The sequence below is a fragment of the Rhinopithecus roxellana genome, chromosome 9, assembly GCF_007565055.1.
Source record: "Rhinopithecus roxellana isolate Shanxi Qingling chromosome 9, ASM756505v1, whole genome shotgun sequence".
Classification (NCBI taxonomy): Eukaryota; Metazoa; Chordata; class Mammalia; order Primates; family Cercopithecidae; genus Rhinopithecus; species Rhinopithecus roxellana.
The window spans coordinates 13,845,618-13,864,412 of record NC_044557.1 but is presented as its reverse complement, the minus strand read 5'-3'; the positions used below and the strand labels follow the sequence as shown (position 1 = coordinate 13,864,412).

The 18,795-nt window shown below is 36.4% G+C and overlaps 1 protein-coding gene across 4 annotated transcripts in view; it reads left to right on the top strand.

Annotated features, from left to right (window-relative positions):
* The first annotated feature begins 5,316 nt into the window (after positions 1-5,316).
* The window catches only part of SNTG1 (syntrophin gamma 1), a 929,093-nt gene continuing 915,614 nt past the window's right edge, over positions 5,317-18,795 (top strand). For 3 of the 4 annotated variants that reach the window (XM_030938152.1, XM_030938151.1, XM_030938150.1), the window contains exon 1: positions 6,957-7,786. The gene's annotated coding sequence lies outside the window, so the exon portion shown is untranslated. Of the gene's footprint in view, positions 5,423-6,446; positions 6,600-6,956; positions 7,787-18,795 lie in introns of those variants that run through there. The other variant, XM_030938149.1, reaches the window with a different exon arrangement.

Below are 18,795 nucleotides of genomic sequence, written 5' to 3'. Positions count from 1 at the left end.
ATGTTGATCCAACCTTGCACCTCAGGAATGAAACCCACTAAATTGTGATGAATTATCTTTTTGATGTGCTGCTGGATTCAGTTTGCTAGTGTTTTGTTGAAGATTTTTGTGTCTGTGTTCATCAGAGATATTGGCCTGCAGTTTCTTTTTATTGTTGTGTCCTTGCCAGCTTTTGGTATCAGGATGATATACTGGTTTTGTAGACTGAGTTACGATTGAATCGCTCTTCCTCAGTTTTTTTGAATAGTTTCAGTAAGATTTGTATCAGTTCTTCTTTGTACATCTGGTAGAATTTGACTGTGAATTCACCTGGTCCTGGGGTTTTTCTGATTTGTAGATTTTTTTTATTACTGATTTCCAAGCTGTTCCACAAACTACAATGTTTTCTAAGATTTGTACACTGTGTAGAGTGGACTAGAGGGGAATTGTATCCTAGTTTTTTTAAATAGGGATTGAGTGAGCCAGTTTAGGACTCACAGTAATGATGCTAAGTTACCACATTTTCTTGTACATATAATGCTTCATATGTTGTTTTGATTATTTATGTTCACATTTCCTGTGCTTACATTTTTAAAATTGTGGCAATTTAAATTAAGAATTTAAAAAATGTATTTAATATTGTAACTTATTATTGGTCTGTTCAGGTTTTCAATTTCTTTCTGTTTCAGTCTTGGGAGGTTGTTTTTCCAGGCATTTATCCATTTCCTCTAGGTTTTCTAGTTTGTGCACACAGAGGTGTTCATAGTAGTCTCTGAGGGTCTTTTATATTTCTATGGTATCAGTTGTAGTGTCACCTTTGTCATTTTTTATTGTGTTTAGTTTTTAAATTTTCTTTCTTTTTGCCTTAGCTAATCTAGCTAAGAGTCTATGAATTTTGTTTATACTTTCAAATCACCAATTTTTAGTTTTGTTGAATCTTTGAATGGTTTTGGGATCTCAGTTTTATTTAGTTCTGCTCTGATCTTTGCTATTTCTTTTTTTTTTTCTATTAGTTTTATTCTTGTTTTTCTAGTTCCTTTAGATGTGACATTAGGTTGTTGAGAAAGAACAAAAAATCATACAGCAATAATTTCTGCTTGTGATGATGCTTTCTGTAAAGACATTAAAACAAATTGGTGGACAGAAGGACAGAAGGCGACTGCAGACCCATTAAATTAACTAGTCAGAAGAGACCTCTTTGAGAATGAGATGTTTGATCTGAGATCACAAGGGAAAACAAGGGGTAGTCATGTAAAGATCTAGGAGTAGTATTTCAGATTATGGGAATGGGAATGGTACAGGCAGAGTCCAGTGTGAAAACCCAGAATGCCAGTGATCAAGAAGGAAAGAGTAATAAAATAAGAATCAGACGGGCAAAGCTAGACATGGCCCCAAGTGCACTAGAAAACCTTGGAGGGTTAGGCAATAGCATGGTATGGCATGGTTCATGTTGTCATAAATTCATTCCTACTGCTGTGCAGAGAAAGGATTACACAGGGAAAACATGCCACAATGAAATAAATTAGTAGACTGCATTAGTACCAAGAAGAAACTGTAGCAGTCCAAACTAGAATGAAAAAGTTATATTGGAAGAAGTGCATGGATTTGGAACCTATGTTAGTAACAGGAGCAACCGTCTTTGTTGACTCTTTGGAGATGGTGGGTGAGAGAATACAAGCAGTGAGGTGACTAGTTGGTTGTGATCTTTAAGCAGATGCGCAATGATGCAATATTTGATAAAGACATGGTCAATGAAAGTTTTTCTGTGATGGTGATCCAGAATGTTGGTTTGGGTATGCTAAGTTTGAGATATCTAGTAAGCATTCAGGTAGAGATGTCAAATATATAACTTGTGTCTCTTTCTCTCCATATGAGTATCTTTAGCTCAATGGATAGGTAAGGACTTTCCTACAGATTTGGATGTCAATGTCATATAAATTGTATTTAAAGCAATGGGAATGAATGAGATTATATAAGCAGATAATGCAGATAAGTTCTGCAGAAATAATTTCTGTGGAATTCCAATAATGAGAAGTAGGAGCAAATAAGCTGTCATCAAGAAAGGCTGAAGAAGAATGGCCATTTATGTGAATGAGTCACAATGGCCAAGAGAAGAGTGTTTCAAAAAATAGAAAGTCATTGAATGAGTCATATGCAGCCTGCAAATCAGTTAAGATGAGTTAAATATAGTGAGGGCCAAATTATGACTGACGATGGTTTTGGAGATAGAGAACACATTGGTATCTTAATAGAGAAGCAACTAGATGTCTCTAAAGAGAAAATGGTATACTAGAAGGTGAAAAAAATTAGCTCTCTAAAGACCACTTTAGATAATTTTTCCAAGAATTTACTTCTCCTAATAACTGAACACCAGCTGGAAGTATCAATGTAATATGTATTTATTTATAGAAGTACATACATTTATTGGCACACATGCATAAACACACATACTTGTGCACACACACATACACAGACACACACACATATATTTTAAGAAGGAAGCTACTGAAACATATATGTATATTTATTAGAAAGGAGTATAGTTACCAGACAATTAAAAACTATTTTATACCCTAAGCCAAATTGGCAGCATATCCTGTAAGGATGTTTTTTTCCAGTGGTTAGCAACTTACTACTACGAATGATTTGTGTTGAGCTGTGAAGGGATTTCCATAGTACTGAAATCTTGTGTGTGGAATTTCCACATATTTGTATACAAATTTTATCTACACCACACTTCAAGTACAGCCGTATCTCCTGCTTGATGTTAATGCACAAGAAAAATTCTCTGCAGCACTGTTCCCCTCAGAGAGGCATGGAGAGATCTTCTAGAGAGTGTGCCGCCTGTCACACATGGACAAAACCTTGATCCAGGTGCTATATATTAGCTCTGCTAAATAAGTTACATTGTTTTCATTTTAAGGTGAATAAATAGACTCAAAAAGATTAAGTAACTTATCCAAGTGGCAGAAAGTAACACTCTTTGTCAAGGAAGTCGGTATTCAACTTCAGAATTTTTGTGAATAGAAAAAACAGAAATATAAAAGAAAGTGCTTAGGGAACTACTCTCTGAAATGAAATGTCTCTCCTAGGCAGTTGCAGTTAACAGTATCCAATTTTCTAAGCTTCTCTGGTAGCCACCTGTTACCTCCTGCAAAAGAAAAATTAAACTAATCTGAGGGACAGATTTTTGTATCTCGGTCATTTGAGTCCAAATTTCCATGTACTTTTGCCTGCAACTGAAGTTAACTAAGCTCAACTGATACAAGTGCAAATACCCATGAAGTCTTCAAGATTTATCTGACCACAATTCAGCAAAATAGAACTCCTTAGCTTAGTAAAGGTATGACTGAGTGAGGGATCTTACATTCAAAGGTTGCAAAAGAATATACAACTCAGTAACATTTCATCTGAAAACCAATAGAAGGATATTTTAAAATAGGATCATTGTTCCAATTCAGAAATAATTGGTAATAGATATGTAATATTTAGTTGTACTTGTACCCAATTTTAAAAAGCAGCTCAAAATTATACTGAAGATGTTAAAACTGTGAATTGAAAAGGGTTTGGATATGGGTATTGGCCTATTATAGCTCTACATCTACTGGGAAACATGAAGTAAAGACAGAAATAATTAGAAATATATATTAACTAAAAAAGAAACTTTAACTGGAATCACCAGTTTTTCAGTTGAGGTCTAAAAATTGTGAGCAAATGATACTCCACAGATGATAGGTGCTACTACCTATTTTTGTAGAAATATACAAGATATACAAAGTTTTTACATATGTTGATTTTTGTATATGACAGTTTATGAGGCTGGCAAAAATTATTATTTGTTATCACCATTTTATATATGGTAACGAGATGAGAAAATAGTCAGGAGACTTCCAGAATTGACACAGCCAATATTTTACATAGTGTATAATGACTATTCATTTAGATCATATTGTATGGTGGTTTCGCCTTACATTTCAAAATTCCTGACCCAAAGGATTTCCAATTGTTTACAAAATGTTCCACAAACGATTATGTTTTCTGAGATTTGTGTACTGTGTAGAGTGGACTAGAGGGGAATCGCATCCTAGTTTTATAGAGAGGGATTGAATGAGCCAGTTTAGGATTCACAGTAATGATGCTAGGTTACTACATTTTCTTGTGCACATAATGCTTCATGTATTGTTTTGATTATTTATATTCACATTTTACTATATTTACATTTTTAAAATCATGGCAACTTAAATTAAGAATTTTTAAAAAATCATTTAAAATAGACTTTAAAAAATCTGCTCCCAGGGTGAAATTTCTTAACATAATTATTTAATTCACCTCAGCTTATTTGTTCCTTGGTTTTGTTATGTTGTACTTCATTTATATTCATTTGTAGCATCAGATGTTAGGTCGTATTTAATTTTCATCATATTGTTTTCCATAACTGGTTACACAACTTGATGAGAAAAAATATAAAGTGGATTTTGCTTCTTGAAGAAAAGACATCAAACTATCATAATCATACTGGGACTGTCAGTTCAAATTAATCAACTGTTTCTGTTTTCTTTTCCTGGAAGGACAGAGGGAGAGAGAGAGAAAGATTGAGAGAGACTGCATAAAACTCAATCGGTGATCAGGAAGAAGGGAATCTGCTCTTCTAGGTCTGAATAATCAAGTGCATGTGTTTTTAATTAGCAACATCTTTGTACTGTATGCCTCATTTAAATGCTCTTATTTGGCGTGTTGATTTTCTGTGATTATTCATGTTTCTATATATCCCGATAAAATAATTTAAACAATCAATTAAATCAACTTAAGTAAGCACAGAATTGAACACAGCAGAGAAAACCCTCTTTGCTGACAAGGAGGGAAGGGCCCTGATTAGCATAACCTTCACACGGGGGTTTGTTTTCCTTATCTAACAAAAAGGGGGCACTTTCTGAAACTTATTTCTACATACGACAGGTATTGTTTCTGCAGAAAAAAAAAAAAAAATAAGCACGTGTTTGATCACATTTGTCTAAGGAAAAAGGAAACTTCATTTACCATAACCTTAAGCAATTTGTTTTCACATGGGCTGAAAAGCGAAAGAGCCCCTTAAAAATTAGCCTCAAGCAGCAGATACTCTTTTTTTTAGGTTTGTGTGTCTCTGTGAGATCAGATGGCTTCCCCAAACACGGTTTTAGAGAGAATCACAACCTTTAATGGAGCCTGTGTTAAAAAAAAAAAAAAAAAAAAAATGTTAGAGAAAGTTGACCAAGGGCTTCGTTCCACGGCCACCGTTTCCTGCGTGTGCAGCTCCACACAGCGACCGCGGCCTGCAATGCGCGGAGCACAGCGCTGCCTCTTCCAGCCGGAGCCGCGGTGGCGGCTGGTGGCCACCCCAGGGAAATAAAGCCATTGCTGCAGCAGCAAAATGGCTCAAAGTCCAGCTAAAGCCTGGCCTTTTCCTGTGAGTAAATACGCGGCCTATTTGGTTCTCTGTCCCGAGTGATTCCCGGCTCAATAACGTTTCTCTTCCAGGGAGCCCACTGGAATTCCACTAGCTATGACGCCTCCTCGCTCGCCCCCAGCGCGCGCCTCAGACCGGTGCTTGGAGAGCGCAATGTCCCCGAGAGGGAAGATCCCCTACCTGGAATGGATGGTTCCAGACCAGCGGGAACGCACTCTAATCCTTAATGGAAGCAAGCGTGGGAGGAAAGCACAACGTCTAGGACTTCCCTCTAGTGTAAGAACAGGAGGAAGAATAACCTGAGAAGTCACCGGTGAAGGGAGGCCAGGAGCAGGCGTCCGGCCCCTTCCCACAGCCCGGGAGAAATTAGTGTTGCGTCCCGCCCCTCCCCAACCCCCGTCCCCACCACACACACCAGCGCCCCTCTCCAGCCTTTATCGAATTTCCTCTCACATCTATCAACAACCTCCTGGTGAAGAAATCTGCACTGCACAAGTTAAGAGCCTGCAAGGGCGGGAGGTGTTACAGTCTCGCTCTTTCCATCTTCCTCCTTTACATAGTTTCAAAGATCCGCATGGCCCTGGTTTTGACCAGTTTTCCAACAGTTTCAGCGTTATGTATTTCAACTTCCCGTCTCAGTTCACTTGCGTCTGCACCCGTTGCCGAGTGTGGGTGGCGGAGCCCTGGGTGACAGCACTCAGGATCACGAACCCATACCCTTCTTTATGCTCGTTGTCAGCCAGTTGCCAAGAGCAGTGGAACAGACACAAGTGGGGGCTGTTTGGAGAGGGAGTGAAGAGCCTTCAAGGCCCAGGAGAGCGCGGATTCCGGAGTAGGGAGGCGAGGGGCCAGCGTGGGAGACCAGAAGGGAAAATGGGCTGAAAAGCCAAGCAAAAAAAAAAAAAAACGTAAATTGGGCTTTGCTCCGGCTTTACAAAGGCAGAGATGGTCAAGCCCTCTGACTGACTTTGTGCCTTCTTTATCCCGTCCTTTGTGAAATAAACCGCTTTCTGCCCCCCTGCAGGAGCTTAGGCTGTGGGAGACTCGCTTGCACTGCCCTGGGCCTCCAAGCTCCCTGCTCGCTGAGCCCAGCGCTGACACTCACAGGAGCTGCGTTCGCTGGATCCTCTGAGAGGCTCTGCAAGGATCCCGATCCAATTCAGCCGCGTTATAAAAGGTAGCCGAGTGGAGATGCCTTTTCTTGTCTTTTTCATTCTTTCATTCTCTGTCTTTTAAAATTTTAACAATATCCTGTCTTTTCCCCGTAGAGGGTCTAAGAATCTTCACTGGGTTTCATTTAGGAATTTCAAATTGGATTTCTCAAAATTTGAATGTGGTCACATTAATTGGTATTCAAGATTGCGAAGTCTTCCAAAACAGCGTTTTTCATCTTATGTAATTAGAGGTCCATGAGCTTTCCAAAGAAGCTCTGGATTTTCCACGGTACAAATCTGTATTTCTCTCTCTCTCCCTCTCTCTCTCTCTGCCTCTCTCGTGCGTGTGTGTGCGCGCGCCTGTGCGTGCGTTTTCTTTCATTTCTAGCATTAGGAAACTCGTTCAGGGCCACTGAAAAGTCAGGGGAGGCTCAAATGTTATTTCCCACGGATTCCTGTTTTTCCGGAAACGTTGTCACCAATGAGACTGTTATTTTGTAGAAACAATTAGCCCCTACCAAAAAAAAAAAAAAAAAAAAAAAAAAAAAAAAAAAAAAAAAAAAATCACTGGAGGGGAGAAGGCTAGGCTGGAAGACAAGGAAGCTGCTGCTTGGATTCGCTGGTGGAGGAAAGTGCGACCGGGAGCTGGGCTTGGGGGATCTCGTCTCCTTAGTTCAGCACCAGAGGGGATGGACAGCGTCTCCGGACTGGGCTACAGCCACAGGGACGGAACTACGCTGCCGAGGCCGCTCTCCTTGCCGCCACTGTCGTTGCCAGGGGCAGCTGGGCTCCTTGCTCCTCGCAGCTAAAAGGAGGTGTCTCCTATTACTCCGTCGCCTCCCGGTCCCTTCCTTAATGGATGAAAAGTACCCCTCCCTCTACACCAGCTGTACCTAAGGACAGGACTCTGAGGAGTACTCTTGCTCCACCGATTAAACTCTTAGCAGAAACTTCAAGAATCATTTTTCTATAAGGGCCTGGGAGGAATTCTGGCAGAAGAGTAAAGCCGAAGTTCTTAGAAGCTCTGAGAAATCATGGGCCATACAGTAGGGGTCGAAATGTTAAAAGGCCCACACTTCTTGAAATAAACAGAATGGTCCTGAGTGGATTGCAACTGTTTTGGAAATAGCTTTGTGAAAAGAGGTTGGAGATCTACTCAAAATTCTACGTTAGAGAAACTGAAAAGACATCTAATTTCATTGCTCGGCAGGTAAGTGATAGCACTATTATTATTATTATTATTATTATTATTATTATTTTTAAATTCTAATGACTTGTCTTATGGTTTAACAGAAAGAACATAAGCAATATAATTTTTCCTGGAGTTAAGGGGAAGACAAGAAATTTTGTTTTAAAATAATTGTTCCTGGTTCATTGTGTGACAAGAAGAATCAAAATAACATACATGTTGCCTTACATGATTACAGTAAACTCTTAGCTGGCCATTTTTTATTGCTTATTTAATATCTTTTTGGATCTGTGCATATCTTGTTTATTTTTACCAAAGCTAATACAATCTGACATTTCTCAAGATAATTTTGTTGTCTTATATATGCCCAAAGTGATCCTGTCTGTGTTACATAGTATGCAAGACTCAAAAAGTTAAAATAGAGAGAGTTTAACCATGCCCTCTAACACATTTTATATTGTTACAATATACCAAACTATGCACGGGAACAAATACATGTATACATATACACCAGATTTCTCACTCCATGCCAACCCCCAAGTATACCTACACCTGTAGAATCTTGTGTAAGGAGACACTCACATTTTTACTTAGCACCCTCTTTCTGGCCTTTTAAAGCTCAAGACTGCTTTCTCAAGCTTGATCTGCCAGAAGGCAGAAAATGAGAAGCTTTAGTGTGCCTCTTTAGGAGAGCTGGATTTCAAAATCATTCTAACTTATTAGTTCTGCAAAATACATTTGTCATTGAAATCCAGAAAGTGATAGGGGCCAATAAGTTCCCGAAAAACCATAAATTTTAAAATGCTCATTAAATCTGTTTTCTGTTGATTCTTATTTCTAGTCTTCCCCTGGAGCTTTAAAATTACAATCTTTCAGAGTGACCTTGATAAGCATTCTGCTTTAATAAAAAGGGTTCACTGGGCAAAAGCAGTTACACAAATTTATAACCTGTGGCTGACATTTCACTAAGAACTTGATCAATTCCAATGAGTACATTCAGTTCAGTGAAGAGTTTCCACTTGCAAGGATGGAATTTTACAATCATGTAAATACAAGTGATGACATATGCATAATAAACTCTGTGAAAAAAGTTTACCCCTTTGAAAAATTACAGGAGATCTTTAGGTTTTACTTTTAATCTCATTGATTGTGTGTAACTGATAATAAAATGGCTCTACTTCACATCTATACATACCTTCTTTCTCAATTTTAACACAAAAATCACTGGAGGCCATTACAGTGGCATTCATTGGTGGGGTGATGTCCTCTTGTTTTATGTTGGCTGAGTGTAGCAATTACTCTCTGAGGAAAAATCATTCTTAACTGTCACCACTTACCATGAACCTGCTTGCTTAGCAGAAAAGGAGCAGAGGCATCTATGTCACTGAGCTCCTTGGGGACTCTGTTGCCCTATATAGGTCAAGAATGATTATTTGAGGAGCAGAAACGTGTATCATTGATTTGGATTCCTTCCCAGAAAACCTACAATGTGCTCTTAACACAATCCTTTTTTTCCCCAATAGGAGAGGTATGGAAGTGAAATTATCACATGGAAGACTTAATCATATTTTAAGAGAGTTACAGCATGTTGTTAGAGAATTATTTTGGTTGTCAATTAATTAACACAGAGGGACTCCCCTAGTCAATACGGCATAAAATGTAAGCAGAGAATGTGTTTTGAGAAGCAATCCTCTGGGTATATGGCCGCAGTTTCCTCCTCAGGGGCAGAGGGGGCAGGCTTTCTCTATGTGTAACTGAAATCTCAGAAAGTGAAAGTTATCTTTGACTAATCCCTTAGGAGATTTAGTTACAGAAATACTAACTCTAATTTACCCCAAACTCGTGAAAGTGCTTGGAAGCCCTTGTCAATCTTTATCTGTAGGGAAATGTCCTCACATTGAGATAGAGTTTGGGAAAGCAACTTAATGCCTACCTAATGCTAATCTCTAATTGCAAAACAGATAGTCAAACAAACAAAAAAAAGAGGGTAGTGGAAACCAAACTTCATTATTGCACAGAATCACTTGCCTTTAAAGACCAATCAGCATTTTATTAAGGGATATCTGTACTCCACTAAGGACATCTATTTGATTTGATAGTTATTTTGTTTTGCTGAAGAAAAACGATGCATGAGGTCTTGGGAGTGCCAAACACAGTATCTCTTCCTCATTAAAAAAAAAAAAAAAAAAAAGTTTTATTGGATAAGACTAAGTGTTGTTGGCTGTTGCTTACATTTGAGACTCAAAAGGGAAAAGTGAGATAGGATTACATAATCTAGAAAATGTAAAGTGTATATAGGACCAGAGGATAATTAAAATGAGCCCTGGAGTCTGTTCAATTGCCTTCTTCCAAAATGTTATAAAAACATTTCTTGATTAATTGTTGCATGGACTATATAGTAATATTTATATATTACCTGTATAGTCTAATGTAATTATCAATACCATGAAATCATATTGGATTCTAATGCCCACATTTTGCCTTTGGAGTTATTTACTTGGGTTTCAACGAAGTTCAAACATTTATTAAAAAACATAAAAATAAGAAATGACTATTGCTAATATTTAGTAATTGACTGTTTTTGAGCACTTAAAGATTTATAAATTCCAAGTCGCTAACCTGCTTACTCACCTAGTTCTGTCAAGCACGACTAAAGTCACTAGGAAAGAAAAAAGCATATTGTAAGCTAGAAATTATTTCCGTAGTCATCTCACCTTCCCAGAAATCGGTACAGTGTGTTACAGAATAGAGCTCAAATGGAGAGAGACATCTTATTTGGTGTTTTCTTCCTATTTAGCTTATCAGAGTGAGCACATAGCATGTGTTGGAAGAGACAACATCCTGCAGCAAGAAACATGTTACACATCATGCTGTAGGGAAACAAGTACTACCCGACAGCCAAAAGATCAGAATTTTTTAACTGCTGGCTGTAAGATCTTCTACAAGTCACTCAATTCACTGCAGCTTAATTTTTCTTACTTAAATTTGGGGATGCTTTACCTTTCAATGAAGGCACAATAATTTACGTACAGCTGATACGTGAACACTTATAAGATGAGTGAATGATGCCTACTTTGTGGGATACTGGAAAGTCCAAATTCAGTGATTTTGAGAGTGTTTTGGAAACAAGTGTTGTATCTGTGGGTTACTATAAATAATTTCCAATAGCATGCATTCATTCGTCAAAAAATCCCACCAATTACTATATACCAGGCACATCCTTTATATTTAGCAGCTCTCACCTCGGAGAATATAATACTTTCCTGATAATTCAGCAGTCATTTTCTTTATATCTCTTAATGGTATAAATATAAGCGATATTCAATGAAGGTGGAATTGATTTAAAAAATATTTATTACTCAGAATTGACACCACATTCTTTATCAATTGGACAAACCTAGTTGACCTGAGTTTATTTCAACAACTTTCATTTTGACCTTCAAAGAATCTATCACTTTGTGCCATAATTTTCTGGTTTATAAAGGAGGATTAATGTTTGCCATTAGTGATATTGATAAGGAAACTCATAGGATGAAGTAGATTTCAAAACTCCATATCCTAAAACATCCAGAAAGCATTGTGATTTGACTGCTGGCTTGTGAGCATGGAGTGAAATGTGGACAACATTAGGGCTGATCTAAGGGGCTAGCCTGGAAATGCTGATAAGATGCTGTCTTGATTTAGTCCAAAGCCTAGATTCTATTCATAGGCCTCTTTAGGAAATCTCTTTAGATTTCCTAAAATCTAATAGTATTCTGATAGTATGCTTAAGAAATGTAAGTCAATGTTTGGTGCTACAGTTATTTCCAGCATTGTTTTGTGGTTAAATTATACGATTGCACCAGAGATAAAAAATTATATCATCACTTACTTAGTAATATAATTCAGATTTTTTGTTTTTTGTCAAACACACACACACACACAAAACCCAGAAACAGTCGAAAAAATAAAATGAAGAAGAATCAAGAGTAAGAGGTCATTAAAATAATGTCTTGAGGCCAGAGAATTTATCTTTGAATTATCCTTAAATTATCACTGTGAGGTTTCTTCAGCACATTGTACACACTGAAAGAGTCAGAAAATCATTTTGGGTCTCCTTAATTTGTTCTTCAATTTGTCAGCAAAGTTAAAGTGATCATGTTATTTTTTTTTTCAAAAATGTATCATTAAATCAATTCATTTGAATACTTGCTAATTATCACTTCATCATATGTAATGTACACACTCGAAAACATTTTTAAAATTAAAAATTGTGAAGTAATTATATGCTCTGTGTTTAACAAATTTACTCACAATTTCAGTTTAAGATTTAGTTTTTTAAAAGAATAAGTATTTGCCTGGTGAATTCACTAAATAAGCTAACAGAAAATTGAAATCTTTTAGAAATGGTGCCAAAATTTTAACAATAATGTGTTACTTATATAAAACTATGAAAAGGCCAAGTACAGTGGCCCATGCCTGTAATCCCAACACTTTGGGAGACTGAGGCAAGAGGATCACTTGAAGGCAGGAGTTTGAGACCAAGACCAGCCTGGGCAACTCAGTGAGACCTTGTTTCTTCAATAGGAAAAACAAGGTAGAAAATTTGAAAAGAATATCTCGGTGTGGTGAATGTGCCTGTAGTCTCAGCTACTCAGGAGGCTGAGGTGGAAGGGTCACTTGAGCCCAGCAATTGAAGGCTGCAGTGAGCTATAATCACATCACTGCACTCCAGTTTGAATGAGATTCTATCTCAAAAAAGAAAAACGATTAAGAAAATAATAAATTTTATTTGAATCTTCTCAAGGGGAGACACAGTGAGAAATAGGTATCTGAGATTAAGAAATTTAGAGTATAGATGAGAAAAGAGTATTTTGTGGTTAAAAATGCATCCAGTACACAGAAAATCTGAGGTTCAACATGGTTTATCATCCATTAGTTGTGTGGTCTTGGGTAAATCACCTTATCTTAATTTAACTGCTCATCTGTATCCTTGGTCCTATTGGTAAATCATTATTATGTCCATGAGAAAACAAACAAAGTCTATGTTTAGTTGAACTCATAAACATTCCTTCCACATCTGTCATGCCATTCTTCTTGAAAATATTACCGTGCTCTCATGGTGGAACATACATGGGATTTAGAATCAGTCTTAAGTTTGAATTCTGATATAGAAATGGCATTATTGACAAAAACTTGGGCAAGGAATGTGAAGTCTCCAACTCTGATGTCCACTGCAATATGTTGCAGGGAACAGTTAATGAGTAAATTGTATGGAATGGCTAGTGCATTGCCAGGGATTTGTTGAAGCTGGTGAGTGTTATGACTTGACCTGTTAGACTAGCCTATGCACATGGCTCTGTTCAACGACTGCTCTCTCATTTCTCCAGATAAATCCCCCATGCTGTATATTCTCTTCCAAACATACTGTCCTCACCACCACATAGTTCTGTTGTTAATGCTTTGTCCTAGACTTTCCCTTTTCTGTTTACTTATTCAAATCTATATCTCTTTACATAGATTGTAAATTCAAATTCCCGCAGGGTGTAGGCAGCTCATGTAAGGAGTGAGGCTAACCAGTGAGATCTGCATCACATTGCAGAAAGCGAGCCGTCAAGAGTCCTTGGCTGAGCTCTGCTCAGTTAGAACAAAACGTGAGAACTGAAAACAGAATTTTGTGTGAAATCTACTTTTTGTTTTACCTAATTTAATTGTTAAAATTTTGCATGTAGCAAAACAGACTACATGGTAGATTCCACACATAGCTGCCGAGCCTTTTCATTTCCCATTTCAATGACATTTAATAGAAACCCCAAACTGAGATATTTAGTCAGATTTTTTCCAGACCTTTTTGTTTTTGTCTAAAAATGAGACGATGAATCAGGACTTCATGAAAAGGTTCATCTTAATATATTTTTACAATTTTAAAATAAATAAACTTAAAAATAATGAGTGGCTGAGATAAAATAGATACTTCATGTTTTTGAATGGGCAAAAGTTTTGTGGGGAAAAATTAATTCATAGAATAAATAGTAATGAGGATAGGTCAATAATATTCCATAATATGTTTTATTCCAGCATCTTTTCCAGCTACTGTTTTTGCCCCTCATAGACACACAACAGCTACAATAACCCAGATAATAACCTTGACTAACAATGAGACTAAGAAAAGATGATTAGTTTTTGACTAATATCTGCAAATATTCCCTCTTCCCAGAATACAGATTTTCTACTTTTGTGTCTACTCATATGTGTAAAAACAGATAATTTCTCTGGAAAGTTATGTTTTACATTTCATCAGCAAATTATAACACACTCTATAGAATGTTCTGTTGGAGTTCATAAATTGGAGGCAGATGTCTTATTGTATGTTCGGTGATATAAGTCCACACACCCAGACAAGTGCACAAACACAGGGATGGATAAGATTATGCTTTGGTTTGATATATGGCAATTTTTTTTTGTAATTTATTCTTTTCTAATCCTTGTTAATAGTGACTGTGCCAAAGGGAAAAACAATTCTCCCATTACTGATGAAAAAAAAGGAGCTTATTTTGCCTAATTGGTATTTGTATATTTTAATTTCTTTTTTTGCTGGAAGTGACAAAATCCCAGTTCAAAGTGGCTTAATCCAAATAAGCAACTAAACAAAAAATATATTTACAAAAGAGAATTACTGGCTCATGCAGTAGTAGACAATAGCAGGTATGGCTTGATTAAATTGTTCAAACATTATCCACATTCTTCAGTGTTGTCTTCATTCCAAAGTACAGTTTGCCTACATGATAATGTTTGCCTCTTTCTTTGTTCTCACTGTCTTTCTCCCTCACTCCTGTCTATGTTTCTGTTTCTGTCTGTATCTCTTTTCTCCCGCTCTCTTCTCTATCTCTTTCTCTGTCTTACTCACCTCCTTACCAGTTATAGATCTACAGTGTTTCCTTTCCAAATCCAGTTCACTTCCTCAGTAGTTCCAGTAGATGTACTGGGACTGACCAAGGGAATTACTTATTGGGCTGAATCTTGAAGTAGGGCGGGCTTTACAAAATCACACTGATTGAGGGGTATTAGTTATTGACTCCTATCTGCAAATATTCCCTCTTCTCAGAATACAAATTTCTAGCATAGTGCAGTTTTCAGCGGAAAGGAGAGACTACATTAAAGGATAGAAAAAGAACAACACTTGTCCTCTACAATATTAGTGAAGGATCTACCCAAGATTTCTAAGTCAGTGAATTTATCTACTGTTGATGGAATACTCAGCAAAAGTGGGTTCATTGGCTTGTTGTTTCCCTAAACAAAAATTCCACATTATGGAATTTTTTTTCCTAAGGAAAAAACGTCTTAAAATGAAATGTTTGACCTTAAATGTAATTAACACATCAAAGTTTTGTGAGTGTCCTTTTACTATATTATTAACAAATGAATAATATGAAAAGGACACAGAAATTGATTAAAACATCACTGGGGATAAAAGAATTGTTATTTCTGAATAGTCATTTTTTTCTGTATTTGGTGTTTTTTTTCAGTAGTTTTAAATGATATTTCCTTACTTAACACATGGTAAGTCTGTTCCAGCTTAGCTAGACTATTTTTCTTTTGTTTTCCTGGTCTGGTTTTAATCTTGAAGAAGTAAAAGTCCCAAAAGTAGATTAATCTACTTGTGTACATTTTACACCATTATTATAGATAACACAATCAAGAGTAATACAATAGGGCACATTTAAGTCAAAGTAAGTCAGATTGTGGTAGTTTGTCTAGTTCATTAATTTCACAAATTGACTTTATTTTTCTCTTCAAACACATCTTTTTCTCAACTTAAGCAATTAGAGAAAACTAAAATTTGCCTATTATCCACCTAATTCATTTATTTTTATTTTCCATGTTGTGTTTTTTTCCAAGAAATCTTCCTGAAGTTGGAGCTAGAAGTTTCAGTATAAAGTCTTCATAGGGCATAATAAATGCAGTTAAGAAAATGTAACCCTACACTTCAGTTTCCATTCATAATACTATTTTCTCACATTCTATGTGTTATTTATGATTGTTAGAGTCCTGTTTTAGGGAATCTCATGTGATTCTCACAGCAGGACTAGTAAGCTGAACTTTTCATTCCTGTTTTGCAAATGGGACAATCAAGGTCCAGAAAAGTTAAATGATTCTCTATAGATTAAGTCAAAATTGAGATTTGGGATCGATATTTAATACCTTTCTATTCATAAGTGGTTTAGGAAGAAAAACTGCCTCTCTTCTTACAACACCTATTATAGGCTTTACTTGCTTCAGATTGCAGTCAATAAATAAAAAACAAAGAAACAACAGCAACAACAAAAAACAGCAACTGAATTTCATTGACTTTTAGCTTTACTAAGCAACTGGAGAGATCTAGATTCTCAAGAATCTTGAAGGGTTCATATATTATCTTGGTCTTAATCTTATACAAACAGAGAGGTTTTTGGACAGCATAATCACATGTTGAAAGTCATATTTTACAAGCTTCAGTGAACCATGGTGGACCAGGGTTGATTCTGTTGCAGAATTCAGACTCGAGCCGATGAGAACTGGATCTAATTGAGTGAAGGTTAGAAATGATCCTGATAAAACTAAATGACCAGATGTTAGTGATGCCACCATCACATTAAATAAGAATCAGGAGGAGGCCAAACGAGCTAATATTGTCATGTACTAGGTAAATGCTCACATGTTCTATAAGTGTGAAATATGCCTCTTTGGAAGGAAACATGTGATATCTGACATGGGACAGGCCAAATGGATAATGAGACGACATAATAGCCAAATGCAGGTGAAGTACCCATTAATTTTAGAAAGAGGGTAAAACCTGACCTATCTAACTCAGAGTTACCAAAGTGGAGATTACTGCTGCCGTTATGAAAATGTATTAGCTATTTGAGAGAATAAAAGAAAAACAATTGCTTACAGACATAAATACCTTTCAAAAGTAGGAAAAAATAAGAGAAAAGAAGGTTATAAAAGAGTCGTAGAAAGTGTAGGGGAAAGGTATAAAGGAAAATTCATAGAGTTCTAAGAACCATATGATGGTTAACAGTGTTGATACTGAACAGAAGTGAAAGGAATGAATGTTTGAGGTTCCTTTGGGTTTGCTCAAAAGCAGATCATGGGGCAACTTGGAGAGAACCATTTCTGAAAAACGATTAACATAATCTTTGGACTGTCAGATCCTCAAGATCAAATCAAGGACAGATAGTAGAAAGATCATGTTCATTATAGGAAGAGGGTAGGGATCAGAAGGGATTTTTTATGACAAGGAAAAAGCACTACAGAATTATTGCTGACAATGTGTGTTGTCTCCCTTATTGCTTCCGGTTTACAGCTTGCTTTAGAATTAGATGATGCTGCATTTCTGGGAATATGAGTGCTTTGTTGCATTAGATCAGATCAGGTCTGTCTGTGGTGATTAAGGTCTAGTGATTGGAATTATAAATGAGAGTATAGTCAACCAAAAAGATACACATACTACCTGGGAAGACATCTGTTTAAAGTTTTCTTTTCTCCACCTCATTATATATTCAATTTTAAGTGATCATGTAAAATATACATAAAATATACACATAAAATAGTCAATAGTTACTCATTTGTTTTAGCCACTGAAAATTGACTTTTCTCCACTTGGAACATGTAAAGTAACGTTGACTTTAGTTGAAAGACTGACATTCATTTCAGACAATGGTGTCTCTTTTTATTATATCATCCTGTTATATTCTCTTCAATATGATTTGTCTTCTCTGCCTTTCATCTTGTGAAAAATTTTCATATTTTTCTAAAAGAAATTTTAGAGCATGAAGAATGCATACAAGGGATCTGTAGACCCATCTAAACTTCGTTAGGGGACTTTATACCTCACTACAGCTCAATTACCTGGAAGATAAACTGAACCTGTCTGTTCCATCAGAACAACAGGAATTTCCCGAGTTCAGGCAAACAAAAGTTTGCTTTTATCTGATATGCAAATTTCTCTCTCAATCACTCAGATTCTCCAGATAATTGCCTGGATTTTATCTTGGTACTAGAGTAGTAAATTATCTACTTTCTGGAGGCCAATTTGTACCCTAGAACTTGAAGTATAATAAAAATAAATAAATAAATAAATAAATAAATAAATAAATAAATAAGAAAAAAAAAGTTTTCTAAACTGCTAGTGGGCCTTTTAGCAAATTACCTTTTCAGTGCACTAAAAAGCTCCCCAGTAACCCAAAGGAATTAATGTACCACCAAACGGTGGGCAATTTATTCCTTCACCACTGATGAGGGCAGACAGTTTAGAGCATTAATGGGAGCATTTACATTGAGTCACAGTGAAGTGTGGAGTCACTGAGCCTCTGTGACGCTAACCCATGGAGGGTGAGGAGGTGTTTATCACTGTAGAGAAGGGACGAGGGACACAAGAGATGATCCCTACCCTTAAAAGTTGCAGATAATGCTGTCAGCCATTATCTGGATGGAATTTCTATATCATCATCTATATATTTGGCAATAATAGGCAAGCTAACAACTCATGATCATGAAGAATTATCTGCTTTTAGATTTGTATAAAAGTATTCTTTGTGAAATAATCAACTCCTTTATTTTTTCATGTACTGACCATTGCTATTTTTATCCTGGTCCTGTTTGTGAAATGGAATAATTTATTTCTGCCAACAAAAAATATCAATAACTTGGATGTAAATGAACCTACTACATGTAACTGTTTTTGTTTTTAACTCTTCTCCTGTTTCTCCATAAACATACTGATAAATGTAGTGATTCATGTCTACTTTATTAATTACCGTTATTTCCAGTTGCGGTTGATATTCTACCTGAAATATCTGGAAATTCAACTGAAAGAATTTTTTAAGGCCCTTTTTCTCAAGTCTCATGAAACATATTTCAAGCAATATATGCATATTACTACATACCATTCTACCGAATAACTCAAAGATATCCCACCTTGTTTTCAGGAGATATTGTCAAAAAACATTGACAAATACCAAAGATTTCCAAGTCATGCTTATGAATGGATAAAATTGTTTGGAGAACTA